Raw genomic sequence first — 13,949 nt, 5'->3', positions numbered from 1 at the left:
TGGTAATAATACTAAATTATTATCATGTACGCAAGCAATAAAGCATATTTATGAGCTTAAGGTGTGTGAAATACTGTCATAATCAGGTTTGTGGTCACTCAAACCCTTGCCGCCTTGCAATTCCCCGTGCAGTTGCAGTTTGTATGGATAGTTCCGCGTCCTGACACGTAAAGCTCGCGCTTGTGGCAGCAGAAGTTGGCACTTAACAGGTTTATCCTTGTTCCTAAGCATGTATGCAGTGCATCTGAGTTGATATGCTACTTGTAACCCTACAATTGCTTGTGTTTGGTATTGTTTCTCACAATATGCTTACAGTCATGGTCCCCGGCTTGAAGGATGTGGCGTCCGACTTAAACATAGGATTGTTGTAGCAAGTGTCCCCTTCATCATTTACCTTAGAGGGATCTTTTTGCAAAAATGTGGCACTTTCAGCAACCAGTTTAGTTTTTCATTTGGTACATGCTTCTCTCATTCAGTGATTTATGGGAAGTATTGACCTTATTTGCTTGTCTTTGCATACAAAGGTGACATGACATGGATCAAATGTGTTGTGTGTGTTGAGAATTCTGCGGGAGCTGTGTCCCCCAGAAGATGTACTAGAAACCTCTTTCAGGAAGCCTGCATTGCTGAGCTGCCTTCTGCCCTGTTACTTCATAGAACTTCATTTCTAAGCTTATAATGCTCTCCAACATATATGTATCTTGTTCATTTTAACCTTCCTTCTAGTTTTAAACCCCCAAAATGAGCATTTTTGTCTTTCGCTCAGTTATTAACGCCCATTTTGACCAGATTGCCACCATAAAAATAGTCAAAAGTACTTGTTTGCGCCCAAAATATGAAATTTTGTATTCTCTTGAACCTCTGAATGACAGCTGGCAGAGCATATTGACCATCTGCTGCAGTTTAAAGGCACCCATGGCATTATATGCTAGAATATACCATTTGCGACTGGTAAATAAATGGGCTCCGAGCAACAAGGCGCTTTCAAGATTTCACACTTTTATAAGTGTGAAACAACAAGTTATAGGAAGCTTATTGATTTCTACACTTCAAAGTATCTTTGATCTCTCATTTTTGCTTATTTGTGTTTGTCTTGGATGAAATTGGATATTTTTGCTGGGAAATTGACATTTTTGGGGGTATTTAAAAAAAAACACACAAAAAAAGACATTATCAAAATTGCTTAGAGTGAAAATATCTGACAAGTTCATTCTTTCCCCACCCCGCATAAGCCCCACGTGCCTGTCCATATGGTTTGTTTTGGTATTTTGTTGCAGATATTGAACACAACAGCTTTAACTCTTAAAGGGACATTTAAGCTTTAACAGCCCTTAAATCGCCTTCTTCCGGACCGAAAACACCCGCATGTGAAAATGTGATCTAAAATGGCCAAATGGACAGATAATCCAGCCAAACTTAATATATTGGTGCAATATGAATAGGAAGATAATAATATGCAAGAAAAACACATTCATCAGCAGAACATATTTTTCCTTTAGGTTACAATATACTAAATCTTTTTGGAGTGCAATGCTATACTCTTTAAAAACCTGAACATCATTTATAAGAAGACACAATTCTCTGTGTGGGCACTTGCCATGACTTTATTTTAGAATGTTTCTTTGTGCATGTGGTAGGGAAAACATTGATGTTTAACAGAAATTCACTCATTTGCTTGAAGGTTAAAGACTACATGAGACTTTGACAGATGGCGGGAAACCCACATCCACTGGTACGAACCCGGTAAATTGATGGCTGTAAAACAGTGACCGCTGATTCGCATCGAGTTCTTTCTTGCAAAACGCATGACCCCCTTTTTTATTGTCTAAATCATTGCGACTTGGAATGCTCTTTAAGAAAAGGTATGGTTATGGGGGTCTCTATGCGCAAAAGTTTGACTTTATTTTTGTTGAAGTTATTGCTTTTACATTGAATTTGTGTAGGAAATCTTTTGGTATATTGTAACCTAAACTAGCTTTAGGTAAAAATGAAATATCATCTGCAAGTGCAAAATATGACTGGGAAAGCTGATTTTTGGTCATTTCTTAACAAAAGAGAAGAAAATAAGTGCCTTAAATGCATGAATTCAGATAATTTGACCTGGAATAGTTGTTTTTCAAGTTGACCCCCACCCTGATATAGCCAAATAAGGGCTAAATTGCTTTCCGACTTGAATTCAAAGGCATATTGGTTGACCGTGTAGCGTTAGTGTGCTACATGAAGTCAGAATTCAACGCCAGGAACTCCGTGATCCAGTAACGCAACAATAGCTAGTGCATAAAGCATGAACATTCAAACAGAGCCCCATTTCACCGACATGGAATGGCGGACATTTTTACAGTTTGGACAGTGCAGCAGACACTTAATTGAGGCAGCCTTCATATTTAGTGCAATCATGAACATAACAAGGTTTATTACTTCATATTATTCATAAAAATACACTAAAAATACTTAAGTGCATGTTTTTTGCCATTTTATATCTATTTTTTATTGGGAATTTTGACTTTTTCAGGTAGAGGAATGTCTGCAACTAAGCCGAGGGCCACTGGATAAGGGTTGTTGATGGGATAAAACAGGTAATAATACTAAATTATTATCATGTACGCAAGCAAATAAGCATATTTATGATGCTTAAGGTGTGAACTACTGTCATCATCAGGTTTGTTGGTCACTCAAACCCTTGCCCGCCTTGCAATTCCCCGTGCAGTTTGTATGAGTAGTTCCGCGTCCCTGACACGTAAAGCTCGCGCTTTGTTGGCAGCAGAAGTTGGCACTCTTAACAGGTTTATCCTTGTTCCTAAGCATGTATGCAGTGCATCTGAGTTGATATGCTACTTGTAACCCTACAATTAGCTTGTGTTTGGTATTGTTTCTCACACTATGCTTAAGTCATGGTCCCGGCTTGAAAGGGATGTGGCGTCCGACTTAAACATAGGATTGTTGTAGCAAGTGTCCCCTTCATCATTTACCTTAGAGGATCTTTTTGCCAAAATGTGGCACTTTCAGCAACCAGTTTAGTTTTTCATTTGGTACATGCTTCTCTCATTCAGTGATTTATGGGAAGTATTGACCTTATTTGCTTGTCTTGCATACAAAGGTGACCTGGATCAATGATATGTGTTGTGTGTGAATTCTGCGGGAAGCTGTGTCCCAGAACAGATGTACTAGAAAACCTCTTTCAGGAAGCCTGCATTGATCTGAGCTGCCCTTTCTGCCCCCGTTACTCTCATAGAACTTCATTCTAAGCTTATAATGCTCTCCAACATATATTGTATCTTGTTCATTTTTAACCTTTCCTTCTAGTTTAAACCCCAAACATGAGCATTTTTGGTCTTTCGCTTCAGTTATTAACGCCCATTTTGACCAGATTGCCACCATAAAATAGTCAAAAGTACTTGTTTTGCGCCCAAAATATGAAATTTTGTATTCTCTTGAACCTCTGAATGACAGCTGGCAGAGCATATTGACCATCTGCTGCAGTTTAAAGGCACCCATGGCATTATATGCTAGAATATACCATTTGCGACTGGTAAATAAATGGGCTTCCGAGCAACAAGGCGCTTTCAAGATTTCACACTTTTATAAGTGTGAAACAACAAGTTATAGGAAGCTTATTGATTTCTACACTTCAAAGTATCTTTGATCTCTCATTTTTGATTATTTGTTGTTTGTCTTGGGAATTGAAATTGGATAATTTTTGCTGGGAAATTGACACTTTTTGGGTGGTCTTTAAAAAAAACAACACACAAAAAAGACTTATCAAAATTGCTTAGAGTGAAAATATCTGACAAGTTCATTCTTTCCCCACCCCGCATAAGCCCCACGTGCCTGTCCATATGGTTTGTTTTTTGGTATTTGTTGCAGATATTGAACACAACAGCTTAACTCTTAAAGGGACATTTAAGCTTTAACCAGCCCTTAAATCGCCTTCTTCGGGACCGAAAACACCCCGCATGTGAAAATGTGCATCTAAAATGGCCACAAATGGACAGATAATCCAGCCAAACTTAATATATTGGTGCAATATGAATAGGAAGATAATAATATGCAAGAAAAACACATTTCATGCAGAACATATTTTTCCTTTAGGTTACAATATACTAAATCTTTTTGGAGTGCAATGCTATACTCTTTAAAAACCTGAACATCATTTTATAAGAAGACACAATTCTCTGTGTGGGCACTTGCCATGACTTTATTTTAGAATGTTTCTTTGTGCATGTGGTAGGGAAAACATTGATGTTTAACAGAAATTCACTCATTTGCTTGAAGGTTAAAGACTACATGAGACTTTGACAGATGGCGGGAAACCCACATCCACTGGTACGAACCCGGTAAATTGATGGCTGTAAACAGTGACCGCTGATTCGCATCGAGTTTCTTTCTTGCAAAACGCATGACCCCCCTTTTTTTATTGTCTAAATCATTGCGACTTGGAATGCTCTTTAAGAAAAGGTATGGTTATGGGGGTCTCTATGCGCAAAAGTTTGACTTTATTTTTTGTTGAAGTTATTGCTTTTACATTGAATTTGTGTTGTAGGAAATCTTTTGGTATATTTGTAACCTAAACTAGCTTTAGGTAAAAATGAAATATCATCTGCAAGTGCAAAATATGACTGGGAAAGCTGAATTTTTGGTCATTTCTTAACAAAAGAGAAGAAAAATAAGTGCCTTAAATGCATGAATTCAGATAATTTGACCTGGAATAGTTGTTTTTCAAGTTGACCCCCACCCTGATATAGCCAAATAAGGGCTAAATTGCTTTCCGACTTGAATTCAAAGGCATATTGTTGACCGTTTGTAGCGTTAGTGTGCTACATGAAGTCAGAATTCAACGCCAGGAACTCCGTGATCCAGTAACGCAACAATAGCTAGTGCATAAAGCATGAACATTCAAACAGAGCCCCATTTCACCGACATGGAATGGCGGACATTTTTACAGTTTGGACAGTGCAGCAGACCACTTAATTGAGGCAGCCTCATATTTAGTGCAATCATGAACATAACAAGGTTTATTACTTCATATTATTCATAAAAATACACTAAAATACTAAGTGCATGTTTTTTTTTGCCATTTTATATCTATTTTTTTATTGGGAATTTTGACTTTTTCAGGTAGAGGAATGTCTGCAACTAAGCCGAGGGCCACTGGATAAGGGTTGTTGATGGTAAAACAGGTAATAATACTAAATTATTATCATGTACGCAAGCAAATAAGCATATTTATGATGCTTAAGGTGTGAAATACTGTCATAATCAGGTTTGTGGTCACTCAAACCCTTGCCGCCTGCAATTCCCCGTGCAGTTTGTATGGATAGTTCCGCGTTCCTGACACGTAAAGCTCGCGCTTTGTTGGCAGCAGAAGTTGGCACTTAACAGGTTTATCCTTGTTCCTAAGCATGTATGCAGTGCATCTGAGTTGATATGCTACTTGTAACCCTACAATTAGCTTGTGTTTGGTATTGTTTTCTCACAATATGCTTACAGTCATGGTCTCCCGGCTTGAAAGGATGTGGCGTCCGACTTAAACATAGGATTGTTGTAGCAAGTGTCCCCTTCATCATTTACCTTAGAGGGATCTTTTTGCCAAAATGTGGCACTTCAGCAACAGTTAGTTTTTCATTTGGTACATGCTTCTCTCATTCAGTGATTTATGGGAAGTATTGACCTTATTTGCTTGTCTTTGCATACAAAGGTGACATGGATCAATGATATGTGTTGTGTTGAGAATTCTGCGGGAAGCTGTGTCCCCAGAAGATGTACTAGAAACCTCTTTCAGGAAGCCTGCATTGCTCTGAGCTGCCTTTCTGCCCCTGTTACTTCATAGAACTTCATTTCTAAGCTTATAATGCTCTCCAACATATATGTATCTTGTTCATTTTTAACCTTTCCTTCTAGTTTAAACCCCCAAAATGAGCATTTTTGTCTTTCGCTCAGTTATATAACGCCCATTTTGACCAGATTGCCACCATAAAAATAGTCAAAAGTACTTGTTTTGCGCCCAAAATATGAAATTTTGTATTCTCTTGAACCTCTGAATGACAGCTGGCAGAGCATATTGACCATCTGCTGCAGTTTAAAGGCACCCATGGCATTATATGCTAGAATTATACCATTTGCGACTGGTAAATAAATGGGCTCCGAGCAACAAGGCGCTTTCAAGATTTCACACTTTTATAAGTGTGAAACAACAAGTTATAGGAAGCTTATTGATTTCTACACTTCAAAGTATCTTTGATCTCTCATTTTTTGCTTATTTGTTGTTTGTCTTGGATGAAATTGGATATTTTTGCTGGGAAATTGACATTTTTGGGGGTATTTAAAAAAAACACACACAAAAAAGACATTATCAAAATTGCTTAGAGTGAAAATATCTGACAAGTTCATTCTTTCCCCACCCCGCATAAGCCCCACGTGCCTGTCCATATGGTTTGTTTTGGTATTTTGTTGCAGATATTGAACACAACAGCTTTAACTCTTAAAGGGACATTTAAGCTTTAACAGCCCTTAAATCGCCTTCTTCGGACCCGAAAACACCCGCATGTGAAAATGTGATCTAAAATGGCCAAATGGACAGATAATCCAGCCAAACTTAATATATTGGTTGCAATATGAATAGGAAGATAATAATATGCAAGAAAAAACACATTTCATTGCAGAACATATTTTTCCTTTAGGTTACAATATACTAATCTTTTTGGGAGTGCAATGCTATACTCTTTAAAAACCTGAACATCATTTATAAGAAGACACAATTCTCTGTGTGGGCACTTGCCATGACTTTATTTTAGAATGTTTCTTTGTGCATGTGGTAGGGAAAACATTGATGTTTAACAGAAATTCACTCATTTGCTTGAAGGTTAAAGACTACATGAGACTTTGACAGATGGCGGGAAACCCACATCCACTGGTACGAACCCGGTAAATTGATGGCTGTAAACAGTGACCGCTGATTCGCATCGAGTTCTTTCTTGCAAAACGCATGACCCCCCTTTTTTATTGTCTAAATCATTGCGACTTGGAATGCTCTTTAAGAAAAGGTATGGTTATGGGGGTCTCTATGCGCAAAAGTTTGACCTTTATTTTTTGTTGAAGTTATTGCTTTTACATTGAATTTGTGTAGGAAATCTTTTGGTATATTGTAACCTAAACTAGCTTTTAGGTAAAAATGAAATATCATCTGCAAGTGCAAAATATGACTGGGAAAGCTGATTTTGGTCATTTCTTAACAAAAGAGAAGAAAATAGGCCTTAAATGCATGAATTCAGATAATTTGACCTGGAATAGTTGTTTTTCAAGTTGACCCCCACCCTGATATAGCCAAATAAGGGCTAAATTGCTTTCCGACTGAATTCAAAGGCATATTGGTTGACCGTGTAGCGTTAGTGTGCTACATGAAGTCAGAATTCAACGCCAGGAACTCCTGTGATCCAGTAACCGCAACAATAGCTAGTGCATAAAGCATGAAACATTCAAACAGAGCCCCATTCAACCGACATGGAATGGCGGACATGTTTACAGTTTGGACAGTGCAGCAGACACTTAATTGAGGCAGCCTTCAGATTTAGTGCAATCATGAACATAACAAGGTTTATTACTCATATTATTCATAAAAATACACTAAAAATTACTTAAGTGCATGTTTTTTGCCATTTATATCTATTTTTTATTGGGAATTTTGACTTTTTCAGGTAGAGGAATGTCTGCAACTAAGCCGAGGGCCACTGGATACGGGTTGTTGATGGTTAATAAACAGGTAATAATACTAAATTATTATCTAGTACGCCAGCAAATAAGCATATTTATGATGCTTAAGGTGTGAAATACTGTCATAATCAGGTTTGTGGTCACTCAAACCCTTGCCGCCTTGCAATTCCCCGTGCAGTTTGTATGGATAGTTCCGCGTTACCTGACACGTAAAGCTCGCGCTTTGTTGGCAGCAGAAGTTGGCACTTAACAGGTTATCCTTGTTCCTAAGCATGTATGCAGTGCATCTGAGTTGATATGCTACTTGTAACCCTACAATTAGCTTGTGTTTGGGATTGTTTTCTCACAATATGCTTACAGTCATGGTCCCCGGCTTGAAAGGATGTGGCGTCCGACTTAAACATAGGATTGTTGTAGCAAGTGTCCCCTTCATCATTTACCTTAGAGGGATCTTTTTGCCAAAATGTGGCACTTTCAGCAACCAGTTTAGTTTTTCATTGGTACATGCTTCTCTCATTCAGTGATTTATGGAAGTATTGACCTTATTTGCTTGTCTTTGCATACAAAGGTGACATGGATCAATGATATGTGTTGTGTTGAGATTCTGCGGGAAGCTGTGTCCCCAGAAGATGTACTAGAAACCTCTTTCAGGAAGCCTGCATTGCTCTGAGCTGCCTTTCTGCCCCTGTTACTTCATAGAACTTCATTTCTAAGCTTATAATGCTCTCCAACATATATGTATCTTGTTCATTTTAACCTTTCCTTCTAGTTTAAAACCCCCAAAATGAGCATTTTTTGTCTTTCGCTCAGTTATTAACGCCCATTTTGACCAGATTGCCACCATTAAAATAGTCAAAAGTACTTGTTTTGCGCCCAAAATATGAAATTTTGTATTCTCTTGAACCTCTGAATGACAGCTGGGCAGAGCATATTGACCATCTGCTGCAGTTTAAAGGCACCCATGGCATTATATGCTAGAATATACCATTGCCGACTGGTAAATAAATGGGGCTCCGAGCAACAAGGCGCTTTCAAGATTTCACACTTTTATAAGGGTGAAACAACAAGTATCGGAAGCTTCATTTGATTTCTACACTTCAAAGTATCTTTGATCTCTCATTTTTGCTTATTTGTTGTTTGTCTTGGATGAAATTGGATATTTTTGCTGGGAAATTGACATTTTTGGGGGTATTTAAAAAAAAACACACACAAAAAGACATTATCAAAATTGCTTAGAGTGAAAATATCTGACAAGTTCATTCTTTCCCCACCCCCGCATAAGCCCCACGTGCCTGTCCATATGGTTTGTTTTGGTATTTTGTTGCGATATTGAACACAACAGCTTTAAACTCTTAAAGGGACATTTAAGCTTTAACAGCCCTAAATCGCCTTCTTCTGGGAACCCCGAAAACACCACGGCATGTGAAATGTGATCTAAAATGGCCAAATGGACAGATAATCCAGCCAAACTTAATATATTGGTGCCAATATGAATAGGAAGATAATAATATGCAAGAAAACAACATTTCATGTCAGAACATATTTTTCCTTTAGGTTACAATATACTAAATCTTTTTGGAGTGCAATGCTATACTCTTAAAACCTGAACATCATTTATAAGAAGACACAATTCTCTGTGTGGGCACTTGCCATGACGTTATTTTAGAATGTTCTTTGTGCATGTGGTAGGGAAAACCATTGATGTTTAACAGAAATTCACTCATTTGCTTGAAGGTTAAAGACTACATGAGACTTGACAGATGGCGGGAAACCCACATCCACTGGTACGAACCCGGTAAATTGATGGCTGTAAAACAGTGACCGCTGATTCGCACTCGAGTTCTTTCTTGCAAAACGCATGACCCCCCTTTTTTATTGTCTAAATCATGCGACTTGGAATGCTCTTTAAGAAAAGGTATGGTTATGGGGGTCTCTATGCGCCAAAAGTTTGACTTTATTTTTGTGAAGTTATTGCTTTACATTGAATTTGTGTAGGGAAATCTTTTGGTATATTGTAACCTGAAATTAATGAAGGTGGTCGAAAAAATTACAAACTGTAAAATCGCAAAACAATTTAAAAGTTATATTACACTAATTTCGATTCCCATAGGGTCCCATTATAAAACTGGCAACCTTTAAAGCATTTTTTCTTGCCTTTTCGACGAATCAATTTTTCCGAACCTGGTATCATTTAAAGATGGATCTGTCCTCTTCCAATAATTGCAATCAAAAACATACCGTCTCGCTTCTTCTAAGAAAGTAAATCGACCTGTCGAATGAACACACCGTAGAAAAACGTGTTCGGAATCCTAATTTCGACAAAAGCCCCACACAATAGAAAACACACCCTCAAAAGTTCATCTTTTAAGTTAGCTTCCAATACAAGGCATCAAAGTACTCCAGACACATACAGGATATTACAAATAACCACAAAAGACATGTTTCACATTGTTAAATGGCTTATATTCAAGAAAGAAAAGGAACTCTTTAGAAATAGGCACTACTTTCGGACCACGGAGGGATACACAATGATTTTAGTGTAATGTAACCTAAAGGTACTTGTCCTGTGATGTACATATCGATCAATAGAGGTGATAATACTGATTATAATAACTGATAACAAACATAGAGTTATTTAGTGTGTTTTGTTTTTGATGTAGGAAGCCGTGCTAAATTTTAATAATCGTTAATGCTATTTAATATTGTGTTGTTTATTACAATTGCTAATTAGTGTCATATTACAATGGTGATTTGCAGAGTTATTGAAGCAGTTGCATTAAGATATTCATTTAGATTTTCAAATTGGTAATTAAGATAACTAAGACTAAAAATGTCCGAACTTCCGTCCACATTAGCTATGTCATTGACTTTCTGGAAAGTTAGATAGTCAATGTCCTCTCATAACCGGAATCCTTTCTGTATTAAATACGGTTAAAGAGCGAACAACGGACTTGTATTCAGCGCTTTGATTACCTCGCATACTGTACACATGTGTATTCAAGGTTTATTTACATGTCGCAGCCGCGTCTTCACGACTAGGCTACATATAGATACGGACCTGCCCCTGTGACCTTCCAGGAGAAAAATATTAATTTTGAGCCAAAGTAGGTCAAATTCGCCAAATATATAATTTTAGATCAAATAGACCAGTGCACGGTGGCCAATGATACCTTAATGTGCACTGGTAGTAGCCCGGGGGGGGTAACTTCACAAATTTTAGGGTAGAGGTGTCCCCGCTGAAACTTCCGAAATGTGACCCATTTTTATACCGGAACTCTGATAAAGGAGACCCATTTTGATACAAGATTTTTTTTAAAGGCATACCCATTTGTATACGATACCATTGAGAAAGTGGACCCATTTTAATACAAGAATTTTGATAAACTGGACTCATTTAACTACTAGAATTTGATTAAAGTTGACACAGTCATGTATCTGCATCTTTCCCGTTACTGAAATTTACTGTTTGATACCAATGTATATACAAGAATGACATTTATCATACCAATTTTGATACTGATACTTCACATCTATATATGCATTTATATACAAGCAAATTTCTGATTCCAATACCCATATCTATACTTAGATGCTCAAAACCATACCCATATCTATAATTTCAGTCGAAAAACACACCCCTATTTAAACGGCACACCCCTATATACCCGTATATAGGAAGTTACCCCCGGGGGTACAGTAGTAGACAATTTCAAGACAAATTTTTGTCTAGACGCAGCTCCGCCAAGGGAGTGTAGCAAGCAGCTCTGCCTTTATGGCCACTCCCGTCGTCACCGGCCGTCGTCTTCATCCGAGACGGTTTCCCCAGTGCGTTGCGCACCGGGTCCCATCTCTAAGGCCACCCTCGATTTTTCTGTTACCATCACCCGCCCCTGATGACCTCCACACTGGTAAGCTCGCATTCCCGCTGTTCCCAGACCTCTTTAGACGGGACCTTGATCTGGCAGGTCCGGGCCAGCGAACTCTCGACGATAAACAGCGGTTGACAAGACCGCTGCATCTAGCAAAAGACAGCGAGCCTATAGCAGTAGAAGAAAGTCCAGCTCGAGGGTTGGCGGACTCAGCTGGATTAGCAGAGCCGCCCGCAGAAGTTCCCCTCTATATAAGGAAATATGTACAGGTGAGAAAATCATACGTGAAGAGGCCGGTAGGACCTGTAAATAAACTCTGATTTAAAAAAAAGAGAGAAAATCTTCTGCGAGTGACGCTCGCCTCGGTCGCGACGCGCACGCTCCAGCTGCTGACCGAGATTATTACCTCGCATACGTTGTTGTGTTGTTGTTCAGAATTTATTTACAGGTCCCATGCCTCTTCACGAGGTCATTTTAGCTGGACCTGCCCCTATGACTTTTCAGTTTCAGCGGATAACCTCGCATGGGTGCCGGTCAACTCGTACCTAAGTCAACTCGCACGGTAGTCAACTCGCACGTTTTTTGGTCAACTCGCACGGCATTTCTGGTCGCATACGTTTTTGTTTTTTTTCATTATTTTTTATCGAGTGCACCGGGATTGTCTCCCATATGGCCATCGCCCCCAGAAAGACGTGTTAGTTGGTTACGGGGGATAGTGCATGATACAGGAGGCAACCCGTTCCAGAGGTGACCCTGGTTCTTTTAGTGCCCGGTGTATAGCACCTAGTACACTGCACCTCGGTTTAACGTCTCATGCGAAAGACGAGTTAGTAGGTTAGGTGCAGCGGGGGATCAAACCAGCGATCTCTGGATTGTGAAGCCAGTGTGTTACCACTAGACCACGGATCCGCTACTGGTCGCATACGTTTCAGGCAGCACCCTTTTATACCGGTGTCGTAGTAGAAACAGATCGGTCACGTGATGTAAACAAATTCATGTTGGAATGTGTCGGTCTGTTATATTTTGCATTTTTTCCGATAGTTCTAATAGATACCGCCGATGTAAAAATATATTTCGGATGTGGTCTTAATGAAATAGTTTATTTTGTTCATAACGTATTATCCATAATAGTATAATGACATTAATGTCTAAATTGTTCTTTAGGACGCGTATTAAGCCGCACTGTTCATACCACGAATATTTCGTACCAATAAAAAATATATAATGTTAGCCCATTAATCTCGGTATTCATTAAGAACATTACTAGCAGGGATTGAAACTCCTTACTATTGGTTGCCTTCACGAGCAACTTTCTTTATTATTTTGGTTGCCCATATAAAGAATAACGAGCCCAGAAATATGTACATGTGTATATTATACATTCTTTTTATAAAAAAATAGATAATTAAATAAAATTGCTGGCATTACACATGTTCAATGCATGATGTATTATTATGAGCCTGAATTAAATCATTTCCTATTCCTAAATAATGAATTTATTTAACTAGTCTAGATCCATGGTGGTCAATTGTTATTTTTTTTTTTTTTTTGCACCAAATTGTTTTACGCTTTAAAAAACCAAGTTGCCCAGCCGAACTACCAACTTTTGAAATTGAGTTGCCCAGGTCGAAATCTACTTGCCCCGGGTTCACAGGAAACCACTAATTTCCATCCCTGACTAGTGTTTGCTTACCTGATCATATTATAAATAAGAATCTGTGTTCCATGTTGGCATTTAAGTGAAAAATCATGAGCTCCAATGGGGTATTGAACTGCTTTTCCAGAAGGAAGTGGCTAGTCGTATGGCCCCGTAGGGAAAATATCAAATGTAGGGCAACAGGCTAGCCATACGGCCCCGTACGACAAGACAATAGGCTAGCCGTACAGCTCTGTACGAATAGCCTTTCCTATGGTGATTGTCTAGCCATACGGCTGTTATTACACATAAATATTTTGATTAATTATTGATCTACGTGCAGATTCCGAAATTTCTAGCATTTAGACTATCTCTTGTAGTCGTTGTCACAGAATTTGCAGTCTGGTTTATGTTTCGTCGTGGTTGGAAATCCGATTCGTGCATAGTATATAAAGGGTATAAACAAGGGAGATATGAAAATGTTAATTTATTTCGCCAAACAACAATTACAGAAACCAATAGAAATCAAAGTTATGGAGTATATAATTACGCATTGTACATGCAAATATCAAATGTATACAATAAATATATAGTAACTAAATCTTAACTAAATCAATGAAAATTGCGACATTACAATGAGAAAAGATTATAACAAAACAAATAAAAGGAAACTTAACGTGAAAAGGATAAAACGATAAAAGAGAATGGGAAGCGTAAATTATTATTAGTATTATTAA

At 38.3% G+C, this 13,949-nt stretch overlaps 2 protein-coding genes across 24 annotated transcripts in view; one reads left to right on the top strand and one right to left on the bottom strand.

The window, feature by feature from the left end:
• LOC127875987 (TBC1 domain family member 1-like) overlaps positions 1-13,949 on the bottom strand; it is a 277,043-nt gene that overhangs the window by 71,440 nt on the left and 191,654 nt on the right. The window lies entirely within an intron of this gene.
• Positions 1-13,949, top strand: part of LOC127875989 (WD repeat-containing protein 17-like) — a 245,600-nt gene that overhangs the window by 156,945 nt on the left and 74,706 nt on the right. Inside the window, exon 1 of one of the 3 annotated variants that reach the window (XM_052420797.1) lies at positions 12,554-12,587. The exons of the other annotated variants lie outside the window; for them this stretch is intronic. The gene's annotated coding sequence lies outside the window, so the exon portion shown is untranslated. Of the gene's footprint in view, positions 1-12,553; positions 12,588-13,949 lie in introns of those variants that run through there. 3 annotated transcript variants of the gene reach the window in all.

The sequence above is a fragment of the Dreissena polymorpha genome, chromosome 4 (genome assembly GCF_020536995.1).
Source record: "Dreissena polymorpha isolate Duluth1 chromosome 4, UMN_Dpol_1.0, whole genome shotgun sequence".
NCBI lineage: Eukaryota > Metazoa > Mollusca > Bivalvia > Myida > Dreissenidae > Dreissena > Dreissena polymorpha.
This window is presented reverse-complemented; position numbering and strand designations above follow the sequence as displayed.